The 17,609-nt window shown below is 36.6% G+C and overlaps 1 protein-coding gene across 4 annotated transcripts in view; it reads right to left on the reverse strand.

Annotated features, from left to right (window-relative positions):
* The window catches only part of Oseg1 (intraflagellar transport protein Oseg1), a 796,421-nt gene that overhangs the window by 428,606 nt on the left and 350,206 nt on the right, over positions 1-17,609 (reverse strand). The gene's annotated exons all lie outside the window — the stretch shown is intronic.

Here is a 17,609-nt window from a genome sequence, read left to right on the forward strand (position 1 = left end):
TAAGGGAATGGAATTTCTAGAATGCCTGAGGGCAAATGTCTTAGGCAACATGTAACAGAGGGAACAAGAGGTTCAAGAGTTTTGGATTTGGTTATAGCATCAGAAGAGTTGATAATAACTGAGATGACATCTCTCCCCCCAGTTAGAGAAACTGACCATATGGTTTTGACTTGGAAAATGAATAGACATGCAGGAGTATCAAAGAGAAGGGAACGTATGTGGAATTATAAGGCAGGTGATTATAATAGTCCAAGACGTCAACTTGGGGAAGTTTCATGGAGGGAGGAATTGGAAGGCCGGGATATTATTAGTGCGTCGGAAATTATGAAAGAATATTTGTTAGCAGCAATGGTAAGTTGTATACCACGAGTGAACAAGAGGACATAATTTGGAGTAAAGTGGATGACACACAATAATAAACAGGAATTGCATGTGAAAAAGAGGCTGTGGAAGAGATATAAGGAGACAGGAGAAGAGAAGATGCATGAAGAATATAAGACACAGGCCAGAAGAGTGACTAGTGTGGTACGGAAGATGAAACTGGAATATGAGAGGAGATTAGCCCTAAGATCCAAAGAAAATCTAAGGGAATTTTTTAGATATGTGGCCAGTAGGAGGAGAAATGACTGTGGAAGAATGATATTGTGGGATAAAAATGGGAATAGAGTGACCGATGCAGAGGACATAGTACAATTGTTCAATGAAAACTTTATTGGAGTATTTCATCCTAGAGGAGTCAGTTTTAATGGTAGAGGTATAGGGGAGGTTCAAGTTTTAGAGGTACAGGAGAAGAGTGTGTTTCAAATACTGATTACTCTGGATGTCAGTAAAGCTGTGGGACTGGATGGTATTTCACCACGAGTTTTGAGAGAATGTGCTAGGGAAATGACAGTGCCTCTGACCTGGCTTTTCAATGAAAGTCCAGCTGCTGGAAAGGTGCCCATGGAATGGAATGGAAGGAAGGTAAGATAGTGCCATTGCATAAGGGTGGTAGCAGACTGGAAGTGTCTAATTATAGACCAGTTTGTGTGTCATCAGTAGTTAGTAAGGTCCTGGAGAAAGTAGTGAAGGACCGTATACAGCATTGGGCAGATGAGGGAAATGTTATCTGTGAGAGTCAACATGGATTTGTGAAGGGGGCGCTCTTGTTTTAGCAATAGCCTTTTATGACGACATTACAAGAACATTAGATGAGGGAAAGGCATATACTGCCATTTTCTTACACTTAGCAAAGGCATTTGACAGAGTGCCACACTATAAGCTGATATTTAAGTTGCAGCACATGGGTCTGGATGTCAGATTGGTCAACTGGATTCAGGATTGGCTGTCCGATAGGTATCAGAGAGTTGTGTATGGTGGGGCAGTTTCAAGGAAGCAGAGAGTTACAAGTGGGGTCCCACAGGGCTCAGTACTGGGACCGATATCAATGACATTGTCAGTGGATTGCAAGGGGATATTCAGTTGTTTGCAGTTGATGCAAAGCTGGGAAGGATTATTAGTAATAGTGCTGATGCGGCAGCCCTGCAAGAGGATTTGAATAAGCTAGATAGATGGGCAAATGAATGGGGATGTCAGTTTAATGCAGCAAAAGAGACCTTACTCTTGTAAGGTCTCAAGACCTTACAAGAGTAAGGTCTTGTAAGGTCTTGAGGTTTGGGAAACATCGATGGGATGCTGCATACTCTATGGGAGGAGTTATACTGGAGGAAGTAGGGGAAACAAGAGATCTGGGGTTGATGATTGATAGAAACCTGAAATTTTAGGGGACATATTGCAAAGGTGGTGAAGGTAACACAGAAGATTGCTGCAATAACGAGAAGGACACTGACCTGCAAAGATAAAACAGTTATCATTCTGTTGTATAAGACACTGTTCAGACCACACTTGGACTATAGTTCTCAGATTTGGTTCCCAGGATTTGAAGGGGTTAAATTAACTGTGGAAAGGGTACAAAGGCAAATAACAAAGATGGTTTCAGGACTGTACAATGATAGTTATGAGGATCGGCTGAGGGAATGTGGACTGCGGAGTTTGGTGGATAGAAGAAGGAGAGGTGATATGATTGAGGCTGTTAAACTGTTGAGAGGTGGTTACAGGGTTAACACTGGGGAGTTCTTTTGCTTGGTTGAACAGCGGGAAGGAGTGATGACAAGAGGCCATCCCTGGAAGTTACGAAAGGAAGCTGTGAGCAAAAGGGTGAGGAGTGGTTTCTTTGCATGGAGGGTAGTTGAACCATGGAATGCATTGCCTGATGGAGTGGTGAGAGCGAGAATGGTCAATGAGTTCAATATGATAGACATTGTGTTTCTTAGGGGAAGGGGGGCCTCCTCTTGATGAGTCTTGATAGACTTTGTGTTTCTTAGGAAGGACCTCCCATGATGAATCTTTTGACTCCATGGAGGCCTGAATAATAATAATAATAATTTACTTAGCTTATATCATCGAGGTATTTTAACAACATCCGAATTTATTATGTTCATATCTATTTCAGAATCATAAATCACAAAACTGCTCGTACTCCTTCTTTCATCGCAAATTTTCCCAATTTAATAATAATAATAATATATTCGTTCTCATAGTCCTAGTTGTTTTGGATATAATTTCAACTAACTTTAGCTGATAAATTTCTAGAATTAAGAAAAAAATAATAATTTATATTGTCCAAAAGCGTGCAAAATTTTAAACAACAGAACCTCTGCTTGCTGACTTCTTACAAGATGCTTCTTGTAAGAAGTCAGGAAACATATATATATATGTATATATACATTTGATGCAACAGATTTACTTGGCTATATGATATAATTAAATAAATTTATTGACTAGAAGCTGGGAGATAGCAAAATAGAAAAATACTGTCCATCTTAATACTAACCTTATCTGCAACCTACCTGATTGTCACTCTTCAGCTATCCAGCTCTATCATACATGATATCATGTCCATTTGATTGTACCCAACATCCACAACGGCTTCAAATGTTAGTAATACATTTGCAAGTTAATTTATGGCTGTTGTTCTCTTGTAATGTATATTTTTGTATTTCTCCTTTCATGTTATGGACCCCTGATGAAGTCTTCTAAGAAGATTAAACTAGTTGTGAGCGCAAATCATAAATAGTGTTTTTCTATTTTGGTATCTCTCAGTTTCTAGTCATTAAATTTATTTATTTATACAGACACACACACATGCACTCTGCATGCAGAAAATTATAAAGAAATACTTTAAATGGAGGTGTTCAAGTGAGGAGAAATTAGATACATTTTATTATCTTTATTATTATCTGCACAGCACAAACCAGTGATGGGTGATACAAAAATACAAGAGTGCATAAACATCAATAACTATTTCTCTCCTACTTAACACTTTATAAATCTCAAATCTGACTAATCTTAGAATACTATTCTTACATTTGGAATTTCAAAACCTCCCTAAGAACTCTTGCTTGTAATCTGCCTAACACCCACTCTTCTCAAAGACTCCCTCCTGTCACTTTCCCATAAGTACTCTGTTTCTGCATTATGTCTCAACCAAAGGCAATGATGAACGGCTACAGAGTTTAGTCTCATTCACTAATATAACTTCTTGATTGAATTTGTTTTATACTACAAAAAAAAACACTAATTCATATTTACAGAATTTATTCCGATCTTTGCCTTTCTTTACTACATTATTTTGAAAGATGAACACATAAACTTAGTTCTTCTGTATTCAGAGATGGCTGTGAACATTCTGCCTGCTCCATTCATTTATTCTGATTTTTATTTCTTTGAAATATTTGCAAAATCAACTAAATAAGGCAATAAGGTAGGAAATTGATGAAAAATTCAGAGGTCCTTGTCAATGAAGTGCAAAATATAACTTCCTCAGATCAATATAACTTCCTTAGATAGAGAGATACAGGCAATAGAAATGAAAGTTTTGAGGACAAAAGTGTCTTGCTGGATTGACTGGCAGAGTGACTTAATGTACCCACTCTCCAACCAACAGGATGCAGGTTCGAATTCTGGCATGCGCTTGGATGTGTACGAGTGACTTTACCTGGGAGATGAATTTCTTGAGGGATGAAGAGATATGCAGCAGTATCAAGAAAAAAGGAATGTATGTAATATACGGCAGATGATTATAATGATCTTAGAAATCTTGGACCAGTTCCATGGACAAAGAATTGGAAATGGAGAGATACCACTGCATGATGTTGTGAAGAAATATTTATTAGCATCAATGACAAGTTGTATACCTCAATTAAAAATATAACATATTTTGGTGTGGATAACTAAGGAAATCAAACATGAACTAAAAATTAAAAAGAGGTTATGTAAAAAATATAAAGAAAGAAGGCAGGAAACAGTTGAATGAAAAATATAAAACTAGTCAGGAAAGCAACCAGCATAGCAAGGAAGCAAAACTGGAATATGAGAAGAGATGAGCTCTGAAATCCAAGGAAAATCCTAACGACTTCTTTCATTATGTGGTCAGCAGGAAAAGAAAACTGTGGAAGAATGACACCATTGAAAATAGGGGTTAACTGGCCAAAGCAGAGTTTTGATTTTTTGGGGCAGTATTTCATCCTGGAAAACATTTAATAATAGAGGGATAGGAAGGATTCAATGTTCAGAAGTGCATAAGGAGAATGTGTTTCAAATACTAAGTATTAGGATATCAAAATGTGACAGTTCCACTGACTTGGCTTTTCAATGAAAGTCTGGCTATGGGTAAGGCACCCAAGTAGTGGAAAGAGAGTATGATAAGAGTAGTGGAAGAACTGAGGTCTCAAACTATAGACCAGTTTGTACTTCATCTAGTTATTAAGATTTTGGAGAAATTATTATTATTATCATTATGTGACACCTCCAAGAAGTCCAAAGACTCATCAAGGGAAGGCACCTGCTCTACAGCTCTCCATCTCCACCACTCAATCCACCACCAAGCAAACCACGTCAGCTACACCAACAGCACCTACTGTCCACCACCACCACCACTAGAATTTTCACAGGCAATCACAAACATCATGCCCACTGAGGGATTTGAACCTGCAGCCTTTTGGCTGGAGAGCGGATACACTAACCACTCGGCAAATCAGGCCAACTTTTAGTAAGACATTGTACATAGCATTGGGTAGACAAGGGCAACTGTATCTATGAGAGTCAGCATGGATTTATTAACGGGCACTCTTGTTTCAGCTATCTGCTTGCCTTCTATATTAAAGTAACAAGAGCAGTTGAGGGAAAAGCCATATAATGCCTTTTTTTTTTTTTTTAATTATTTTACAAAGACATCTGAGGGAGTCAGAGCATCCATAGCACTGTCAGTTTTGACAATACTCTCTGGATGAAAAACCAAGGTTCGAATACTACCTAAAATGTGAAGAACCTTTATCAGGGCTTTTCAACAGAAGGCGAGTTAGCCAGCCTCAATATGGAGGTGAGAGTTTTTCCTTCCAGAAACTCATGATTTTTACCATTCAAAACAGATAAACTGGTCAGAAGAAACAGTACTAACACACAACTGACAGCCACAATACACTAGGTAAATAGGATTGACCACCTTATCAGAGCATTAATTAGGTTTCCAACAAGCCAAGTTACTTGGCCGTAACAGACAATTGAGCATAATAAGCAAGGGAAAATGAAATTTAATAGGATACCAATGATAAGATGATGTTTACGTTAAAGTACATCAAGTGTGTGAAATGAATTGGAGATGCCTGTCTGTTACACACCAGAGAGTTGTGTCAAAGGGAGTAGTCAAGGAAGCAGAAGGCCAGTAGGATTCCACAGGACAGAAATGGGACCTCTGCTTTTCAGTACCATGGGTACTGATGCACATTGCTCTCTCATCACTCTATCAGACAGTGCATTCCATGATACAATCACCATCGATGCAAAAAAAAAAAAACACTTCTCATGCTCTTTCTCACCACTTCCAGGATGACTCCTTGTCCTGGTTCTACTGTATGAAAGATCTCCTCAGTGTCAATCCTGTAATTACCTCTCAACAGTTTAAAGGTCTCAATTAACGAGTGTCCAACTTTTATCCATCATATCAACCAAATTTTGTAACCCATGAACTTCCAAGCTATCATTAGAGTATTTCAGAGACCATCTTAGTCACCTGTGGATCCTCCACAACTTCTTCACTCCCCAAAAAATTCCAAGAGACCAAATCTGTGACCTTAATAATGAAAGATAATAATTTGTTACCACTATTTCTCAGTGTATTTTTTAACACCAAGTGATCAGTGGTTCTCTTTTGTCAGTTTTTTAAACATGAGATAAATACTTTAATACAGGTACGTAAGCTGACACATTTAAAAAAAATTAAAGATGGAAACTTAAATTTCAACTCCCAATCCAACATCATCCTCCAAAATAAATCCCTAAACTCAGAAAATTCTTGCTCAAATCAATAAAATAAGCCTGAATGGCAAAGAAATGGAGCTAGCTGAGGAATTAGATAAGTACCAGATCGACATAATAGGGGTGACTGAAACAAAAAAGATAAAAACTGGTGAGATCTTTCTGAGCAATAAATACAAAATGTTATATTCAGGCAATGACAATCAAGGAAAAGAAGGAGTAGCCATAGTATTCAACACAAAATACGAGGCTAATCTTCTTGAATGGCAGTCAGTCTCGAGTAGAGTAATGTGGACAAATATGAGAATGGGGAAATGGACAATGAGACTTATTTGTGCCTATGGTCCCACAGAAGGTTCTACTAAGGTAGAAGTGGAGGATTTTTTTTGAGGCTTTAGAAAAAGCAACTGACACAATGAAAAATGAAAAGTTGGTCCTTGTTGGGGATCTAAATAGCAGAGTAGGAAATGATTGTGAGACATACAAAAATATTTTGGGAAAATTTGGAGAAAAGAGCAAAGCTAATAATAATGGCAAATATCTGTGGGATTTCTGCTCAGGACATGGACTGGTTATTACTAACACCATGTTCCAACATAAAAATGTGCACAAATTCACATGGAGAGAAGAGGCAAGGAATAAGAAAAGTCTCATTGACTATGTTATTGTTGATAGTGATGTTTTCTCCCTGGTGCAGGACACCAGAGTGTACAGAGGATTTGAAATTGGAAGTGATCACTATTTAGTCTTGAGCAGGATAAAATTGAATTTCATATTGAAAAGAATAACATGTAAGAAAGTTTTAAAGCGAATAAAAGTTGAGTAGCTCTCAGATGTGAGCTGTAGACTAAAGTACACAAAGATTATTGAAGAAAAAATGAAAGAGTTTGAGAACAGGAATCAAACCTTGGAGATTCAGTGGCAAACTCTGAAGAAAACATTGATTGATTCTGCCAGAGAGGCATGTGGTGAGGTTGTCTGTAAGGATAAAAAAATCAGAACTCCCTGGTGGACACAGGAAGTTAAAGAGGCAGTGAAGGAAAAGAAGAAAGCATACCAAAAGTTCCTGTCAAATAAGTCAGCTTGTGCTCTTAGAGAATATAGAGACAAATGCAAGAATGCTAAACACTGTGTAAAACTAGCTAAACAAAAGTCATGGGAGGACTTTGGCAAGAATATAGAAAATAAATATCAAGAAGGCGGCAAAATATTCTGGAGGTTGTTGAAGAAGCTTAAGAATGGAGGAAAGAGTGCTATAAAAGGAATTAGAGATGATAAAGGTGACATGAAAATGGGAGAAAAAGATATCCTTGAAGTATGGAGTAATTACTTTGAAAAACTGCTAATTAAATGAAACAAGCAGTGATGACAGCACAGTGATAAAAAACACTGACCAGTCATGCAGTCAGGAATACATATCCATACTTGAAGTAGAAAAAGCCATCAAAGGCTTGAAATGTGGAAAGGCAGCAGGAGTAGATGATATTCGACCAGAAATGCTGAAGTATGGTAGTATAAGGGTCTTACAGTGGCTGCACTGCATAGTTCAGAAAGCCTGGACAGAGGGACGAATTCCCGATGATTGGAGTAGAGCTCTCATAGTACCCATATATAAAAAGGGAAATAAAACTGAATGTGAGAATTACAGAGATATTTCCCTACTGAGTGTTCCTGGCAAGATCTATGCAAGTATACTTGAGAAACGGTTGAGAAGAATTATGGAAGAAAAGCTTGGTGAAGAACAAGCTGGATTCAGGCCAAATAGAGGCTGTCAGGATCAGATCTTCACTTTACGACAAATAGTCGAGAAAGCATGGGAACATAACAAAGATCTGTATTTAAGTTTTGTTGACCTGGAAAAGGCATATGACAAGGTGCCAAGAGAGAAGCTATTCAATACGCTGCAGTTATATGGTGTCAATGGGGCATTATATCAAGCAATACTTAGTCTTTATTTGAGTTGTAAGTTAGCAGTTAGAATTGAAGGAAGTACAGGAAGATGGTTTAATGTTAAATCTGGTGTGAGACAAGGATGTACATTATCCCCTCTGTTATTCATTATCTATATGGATCACATTATGAAGAAAAGTGGTATTAAACATGATATCAAAATTGGAGATGTTAATGTCAGCTCTTTGCTTTATGCGGATGATGTTATACTTCTAAATAAATCCGCTACAGGTCTGCAAGATTCTCTGACTAAATTGAATAGCTGTTGTAATAGATATGGTATGAAGGTCAGCAATAAAAAGACAAAGACAATGAAAATAGGCAGAATCATTGAAAATGTCAACTGTGTTGTGAATGGAGAACCTGTGGAACAAGTAAAACATTTCAGCTATTTAGGCACGATTTTTACTGAAGATGGTAAATTAAATATAGAAATAGACAACAGAATCAGCAAAGCTGGTATGGTGGGAAGTCAATTGAATACATTCATATGGAATAAGAGAGAAATTAGTCGGAACACTAAATTAGCTGTATACAAGACAGTGTTCAAACCAGTTTTAACTTATGGATCTGAGAGCTGGGTCAGAAGTAAAACACTTGACCAAAGACTAGAGACCGCAGATATGAAAGTCCTGAGAAAGATTAAAGGCGTGAACAGATGGCATCAATGGCAGTATCATATTAAAAACGAGGATATTAGGAAAGAACTTGACATTGTCAGCATCCAGGAATGCGTTAGCAGAGCTAATCTCAGGTGGTATGGTCACTTATACATTTTAATAGAATATTCTAAAGTGTAATTTCTATTTCTACACCTGCCGTTGCCCAATCACCTTTATCACCACTTATCCCATATATCTGATCAGTCTCAACTACCCCACTCACATCCTGATCTACTCCATTCTTGTGCTGATCATCCCCATACTTCACTACCATTTTCAACATCCACTCCTCCTATATGCTGTATCTCCCTATCCACCCAGGCTCTCCCCATTTCCTTGTTACTCTTGCATTCCCATTCTCTCTTTGTCTCTCACACTACTATTTCCACTGCCAAACACTTCAGTCTCTTCCGTACCACTCTCCTGATCTTTCACTTCATCTTTTACTTCTGATGTCTTGCTTGCATCAGACATTGCACTTCCATCTAGCAAGTTTCTGCAGTTTACTCACTCCAAAGCCATTCAAAACGCAATCCATCACATCTGTATAATTCCATTCTTTCCTCAAATACATGCCATATATCCACAAACTGCACTCCCATATCCTCGCACAGTTCTGCCAGCATACCATTCATGATTCTGTCTCCTGCTCAGTTTCTACACAAATACATCTTTCACATTTAATAATGCATACGTGTTATGTTGCTATCACAACATCAAACCATTTTTGAAGTCTACATCAGGGGTGGGCAAGTTCTTCAGTAATAACAGCCACATATAATACTTTTCATACATTTTTGAATGTTCAAGAGCTGCAGAAAATATTATTTTAAAATTGTATTTATAAATTATAAAAAATACAACTATATATTAGTCCTACTCGCCAAAGAAGAATATGTTTAATCTCTACTCATTGAAGGCTTTGATTGAGTCATCATTTGTGCAGTTAATAGTTTAAAATCTGGCTGGTAGGATGTCAAGGCTGTTCTAAGAAGCTCAGTGAGGTGGCTGTCAGTGAGGATAGCATGATGTTTTGATTTGACAAATTTCATTGCAGAAAAGAGAGATTCACAGAAGTAAGTTGTCCCAAAAACAGAGAGTATTCAGAAGCAAGTTTTCTGAAGATTGGGATACTTTGCTTCTGGGATTTGTTCCCAAAAGTCAGTTACATATGAGCTTTTATGTACTAGCTTCAAACCGACATCTTCCTGCAGCTCAATAAGCTCTGTCTCTATTGACGCAACATCCGCAGTAAAAGGTGCAACAACAGGGCATCCATCGTTGATGGCATCAATCACAAAAGAATTCACAAGAAATTCAAAACACGGCTTTAACTTTTTTTAGTTTTTCTCAAACCTATTCTCAAAATCATTAAAAAGTGTTTCTACATTTCCTTCATATTGTTTCAGTTTACTGTGTTTAATTTCAGCATCAGGAAAAGCAGTTACTCTTAATTTAAGGTTGGGAAAGTGCTCAAATTTCTTTGTTGCCAGATCTCTTTGAAAAAGCTTTATTTTATTCTGAAAACTGATTGGGTAAGTTCTGTAATAACTTTGTTTCTTCCTTGAAATGCCCGATTTAAATATTGGAGGTGCTGCATTACATCTGTAAAGAACATTGGATCCTGTATCCATCCATGATCTTCTAGTTGTGGATATTTCTTTTTCTTTTATTTCATGAAAGCTATGATTTGTTAAAAAGAGCAACAAACTTATTCAAAAGATTGGTAGTTGACAGCCATCTTACAATACAGTAGAATTAAAGGTCACTTGGCTTTTCTTCAAGCTACAGCTCCTCAATAAAATTTCTAAAATAACAGTGCGTTTTTGCACTTGTCCAAATGAAATTCACAACTTCTAAAACGCAATTTATGACACTGTTGAACTTGAAGTGTTTTCTTACTAAATGCTCAAGGTGAATGATACATAGTTGAGCATTTAATAAAACTTTGTTAAGTGCATTTTGTTAAGTGCTGCGATCCTCCATTCATATTGGGGGTTGGATGGTTCTGGAGGCCCATTCCGTAAAAAAATGCCGCTGTGTAAAGCATCATGTCTAACACAGAAAAGAATTAAAGCCCGGGTAGTCTCAATATGCCCGGAACGGTGGTTTCAGGGTGATATAGCAGGCCCTGCGGTATCGTCAGTCTGTGACTGCTATAAAGAAACTTGACACAGAAATTGCTTGGAATGTAAGAGGATTGAATAAATGCAGGAAATTGGCTAATGTGATGAGAGAGATGGAGAGATTGAATATTAGTATACTAGGAATAAGTGAAACTTTTTGGAAAGGATCATCAGATTTTGAGTCAAAACTTCCAAATGGTAAGGTATATAAAATATATACGTCAGGTGGTGAAATATCAAGAAGAGGAGTAGCGTTTATTGTAGAGAAGAAAACTAATAAAAACATTATCCATATAATCAAAAAATCAGATAGAGTAATGGCAATCCTAGTGAAATCTAAACCTAGAGATATGCTGATCATCCAAATATATGCTCCAACAGAACAGAATGAGGAAGCAGAAATAGATATCATGTATGATGAAATAGAATGGTGTATAAAGGAAGTTGGAGGCAAGAAAGATCGAGCTATTTGTGCTATGGGTGACTGGAATGCAAAAGTTGGATCAGAGAGAACATCTACACACGTGGGTCCATTTGGACTAGGAATTCGGAATGAGAGAGGACAAAAGCTGATTGATTTCTGTAACAAGCACAATCCCATCATAACTAACACTTTTAGTTTGAGCAAAAACCAACAGCAAGATACACATGGGAAAGTCCGGATGGAAGATACAAAAATCAATTAGATTATATTGTAGTCAGTAAACATTACTTTAATGGAATACAGAACTCAAAGGTGATGTCAAGTGCTGACTGTGGATCTGATCGTAGACTGGTCTTAATGAAGATGAATATTCGCCTGAAAACAATAAAATTTAAAAGAAGTCAACCCCTAAAATGGGATCTGCAAATGGTACAAAATCCGATTATAAAATCAAAATTTAATGAAAATATTTCAGAAGTGCTGTCTGCACAGTTGCAAAACGAAAATGAACCCTCTAAATAGAATAGACTACAAGCAGCTATCATAACATCTGCTAAAAACCACATCAATAAACAAGAAGAAAGAAAGAAAAAACCATGGATAACTCAAGAGCTAATCAACCTTATTGAAGAAAGAAGAACATCGAAAAGAGGGGCAAATGAAGAAGAAAGGTTAAGATATAAAACTTCGGATAAAAGAATCAAACAGTTATGTAAAAGATTGAAAGAAAACTGGATAAATAGCCAGTGCACTGAGATAGAAGAATTACAATATAGGAACAAAACCAGAGAAGCATTCCTGAAAGTGAAAGAACTTAATGGAAAAACAAAACGCACACAGTCTAATAACATCAAGAAAAAAGATGGAGACATACTCATTGATAAGGTAAAGTTAAATGGAAGATGGGTGGAGTACTTATCAGATCTATATGATGGTGATAATGGTAACATGTTGGATGATTTACGACACCTTAAGTTAAACGTAACAACAGATACCATTCTTCCCACAAGGAAGGAGGTAGAACATATAATTAAGAATCTTCCTAATAATAAATCCCCTGGGTGTGATAATATTCCGGCTGAGCTGCTGAAAGCTTTGACTGGCAATAATAACTATTTAGTGGAATCCATTCAGGTCATCTGTAAAACAATACAATTACCTGAAGTTTTTACAACATCTATCTGTATACCAATTCCAAAGAAACATAATGCACAAAATTGTGAGGATTACAGAACTGTGGGCCTAATATCCCATGCATCTAAAATTATTTTAACCTTTGTTAACAAACAAATTGAAAGAGCCATAAGCAGTGAATTGAGTGAACAACAGAAAGGCTTCAAAAGAGGAATGGGAACCATTAATGCTATCCTGTAACTAAAAATACTAATAGAAAGATCACTTGAAAGAAATAGGAACATTTACATATGCTTCATAGCTTTCAGAAGGCTTTTGACCAGGTAAAACATAATAAAATGTTCAATATATTAGATAAATTAGACACAGAAGATCATGTACTTAAGATTATAAAAATGATTTACACCAAACAGAAAATGCAGCTGTTTAACTCTGAGACTTCTGAAGTGAAAATAAAAAGAGGAGTTAGACAAGGTTGTATCCTTTCACCAAATCCATTTAATATCTATGGTGAGACAGTGATGAAAAAGATTGAAAAACAAAAAACAGGAATTAGTATCAATGGTATAAAATACAACAATCTTAGATATGCTGATGACACCATTCTATTAGCAGAAAAAACAGAAACAAATTAATCAAATTACTGCAGCTACTAATTGAAGATGGTAAAGAATTTGGTTAGATATTAATGCAAAAAAAAAAACAAATTTATGAAAATCTGAAAAGAAAGCAGATCCGAGCCAGAAATATTAATAAAAAATATGAAAATTGAACGTACAACAGAATACAAATATTTAGGCACCTACTTGACTGCAGATCGAAATGAAGATAAAGAAATAAAAATAAGAACAGCCACAGCTAAAGATGCATTCTGGAAAAATAAAGATCTGCTCAGAAGTTCTGTGAGTATCGCAACAAAGAAAAGAATGACAAGAACGTTAGTGTGGCCAATTTTCACATATGGAAGTGATACCTGGATATTCAAGAAGAGTAAGGCAACAGATAATGGCCTTTGAAATGTGGTGCTATAGGAGAGCTCTGAAAATCCCATGGACAGAACATGTGACAAATACAGATGTCCTACAGAAAATGAGAACACAGAGATCTTTATTATAGGAAATGATTCAGAGAAAGATGAGATTGGCAGGACATGTACTGAGAGGTTCAGCAGGACAGAGGATATTAACAGTTTTAGAAGGAAAAATTATAGTAAAAGGATCAAGAGGCAAAAAACGAAGGACATGGCTTGAAGATATAAGATCATGGACAGGATCACATGGCTATGCAGAAACAAAAAGGAAAGCCACCAACAGAGAGAACTGGAAGGACATGGTGCTGCACCCTCTCACTGAGGAAGCTACACGAAGAAGAAGTGCATTTTTGATGTCAATACCTATTGTAGTTTCCTTTAAGCTTATCAAGTCTAAGAATTCTTCTTTTACATTTCCATTGTTTGTAACATAGCGAACAAATATAGCTAGCTGGGGAATATCTTGAATGTCTGTAGATTCATCCAATGCTAAAAGCAATGCAGCTTTTCAGATCACTCTGCAGCGAACATACAATTGTAGAACTAATTTCAGAAATACGTCTCTTAGCAGTGCAGCAGGAGATAGGAATTTGTTCTATTGCCTGTTTAAGTTTTGAGTTCTCTGGAGCGAGAATTGCAATCACATCACTAATATTCTTTTTTATAAATTCTCCATGACTGTAAGGAAGTTTACTTTGAGCAATATTCCAATATTCAAGCTATAACAAAACTAGCTCAGTAGCCAAATCACTTTGCTTACAGAGGTAAAATAAGCTATTTTGTTGAGTGACTAAATTATATTTCAAACGTTTTATCTTGTTATTTTGCAATTCTGATTCAGGAGGAAATTCAGATGCAAACTTTTTATGATTACATTCATGGTAGAGCTTTAAATTACTGGCTTTAAAGTGGCTGATGGTTGCATGATAGATAAGACACAGAACCTTTTCACCCTTAACAGTCAAAGCAAAATCGTCCTCCCATTGTTGAGTAAACACTCTCTTTTCTTGTTTGTATTTCAGTTTTATACTCTTCTGTTGCTCAATCATTTTAAACAAGGGTTTTATAACTTTCACTAAAATTAATCTTAAGTATTTAATAATCAGAAAAGTACTTATCTACATTACAGTACACTAGTTATGTTCTGCTACCACCACAAGCACGTAACAAATTTGTGTGTACTGCACGAAGAATGATGACGCAGAGTTCAGGCAACAGAGATGGTGGATAATGCAGCAATCATAGTAGTCACTTTTGGAACTAATTTTGGTGGAAGCATCATGGGCCATCTAATGGCAAAACACTTTTTACCAACCAAAGACAATAAAATCCACGTTAACAACCCTTTTGACTGATACCAATGAAAAGCTAAAAATTTAAAGTTTCAAAATATCTGTTTTTTACTTATCTTTAAAGCATTTACGAAATAAAATATTCTAATATTGGTCATACTATACTACTATAGATTATTAATATAAAAGTTTAGGGAAAATGGCAATGAAAACCAATATTATCTTGGGAGCCGCATGAGGATTGCAAGCCGCAGTTTGGCCACCATTGGTCTACATCAATAACAACATTTGATACTGCCACTGTGTTCTGTTCAAGAAAAGATTCCAACATTCAATAAAAAAAAAAAAAAAAAGTCGGTAACAAATCCATAAGGCCAACAATCATCGAGATACACGCACTAAGCTATTAAAAATAAACAAGAGCATACTAAAACGCAAGCAATATTGCCAATAATCACACAAAATAGAACTTATCTTTTGTGGAGCCCTTCACTAGCAAGCATGTAGAAGCCCTCTAATATATATCATCATCAAATTCCTACCCTGAGGGGTATACAATGCATTATAATAGTATTACATGAAGAGGATGCAACATTAATAATTGTCCGATTGACAATTATGCTCTAAATTAAGCTGTTGTCTATCAGGACTCCAATATAATCAGATCTCTCATATTTTGGAGTTATAACGCATGTCTTACTATATTAATTCACCTAGACTTGGTCATCATCTGAGTATTTTCTGGCTACACTGACAAAACACATTTGTTTTACAAACCTATTTTCTCCCATTCTGTTTAAGTGACCAATATCACCTGTGATCAGCTCTGTTCACATATTCCTGGATGATAACAATATCAAGTAATTTCCTGATATCCTCATTTTTAATATGATATCGCTACCGATCTTTCTAAAAACTCTCATATCAATGGTCTCCAGTCTTTGATAAAGTGTATTTCTTCTAACCAACTATCAGATCCATATGTAAAAATCTAGTTTGAACACTGTCTTGTACACATAAGTTTAGTCTCGAAACTCTCATATCAGTGGTTTCCAGTCATTGATCAAGTGCTTTACTTCTAATCAGCTCTCAGATTAATGTGTAAAAATCTAGTTTGAACACTGTCTTGTATACAATAAGTTTAGTGTTTAATTTACACCTGATTTAACCTAATCTCTCACATATTCCACATTCAGATAACTTCCTATCACCAGTTTTTTCTGATTCTGCTGTCTATTTCCATTTAATTCATCACCTTCGCTAGAACATGCACTAAATAGGTTAATGTATTACTTGTTCTATAGATTCCAATTCCCTATAAAAGATGCAAATGATGTTTCAATACTCCTTATTTTCATAGTCTTTGTTTTTATTGATGATTTTTACACTGAATTTAGCACAACAGCCATTCAATTTAGTCAGGGGATTCTGCTGACTTATAATGGCTTCATTCAGGAGTATAACTTTATCTGCATGGAAAAAAAAAAAAAAAAAAAAAAAAAAAGAACTGAGGTTAACATGTACAGTATCAGATTTAATGTTCCGTTCCTTCATAATGAAATCCATACAGATGAATAACAGCAGAGGTAATGCACACCACCGTCTAACACCTGATTTAACATCAGACCATACTTCTCCACCTCCTTCAATTCTGACTGCTAACTCACAATTCATATATATTCTGCTTGGAAAGAAGTCAATGGACACTAATGTGAGGAACAAACATCTCCTTTTTGCTGTTTGTTTAATCCTACAGAGCATACTTTCCACAAGCATATGATAGTGATCAATAGGAATTATGGACCATTCTTCCTTCAGTCATGCAACAAGGTCCTGGACTGTTGTGGGAGGGATGTCCCTTGACCTCACCTGACACTCAGTTCATCCTAAAGATGTTCATCAGGGTTGAGATCAGGGATCTGTGGATGCCAGTCAAGTGTGGTGACATTCATGTCCACAAACCATGCAGCTACAGCAGCAGCCTTATAACATGATGCACACACTTGCTGAAAGAGACAATGGTCGGTTATCTAGAAAAGCCACAAAGAATGAAGCCTTGCGTTATCCAGAATGTTCAGATACCTCTCGGAGTTTAATGTTCATGGCATCACAAAGAGATCCAAGGCCAAACCAGGAAACACAGTACCATCACAGTATCACCTCCGAATTTTTCATAGTTGGAGTTACACACTCTGATGAGAGACATTTAATAGACATCTGCCACATTTACACACATTCATATGTTTGATAGTGAATGTAGCATGATTCATAGCTCTATAACAGCTTTCCAAGCTACCATGTCCCATTGTACATGCTCTTCGCACCACTGAAGACGACGTCCCATTTTGGTTCAGGTAATGATGGGACTTGCATATTGCAGTCCGACCATGGAAACCCATATTGTGAGCCTTGGTTCTGAAGGTTTTTGTGCAGATTCGTGTTCCAGTATATGCCCGAAACTCTGAATTCAATATGCCGCCCAACAAATGGCAGTTTTTACATATTATCCTTTGTAGCACCATATGGTCACATTACATAAGTGAGTGGCAGATCATTTCATTCTTCTGCAGGTAGCACTTGCAGTTGACTCCCTGCGCTTCCATCTCAATATGGTACGACTGATTGTTGACCTGGGAT

The sequence above is a fragment of the Typopeltis vanoorti genome, chromosome 2, assembly GCF_054136105.1.
Source record: "Typopeltis vanoorti isolate ZY-2024b chromosome 2, IOZ_Tvanoo_1.0, whole genome shotgun sequence".
NCBI lineage: Eukaryota > Metazoa > Arthropoda > Arachnida > Uropygi > Thelyphonidae > Typopeltis > Typopeltis vanoorti.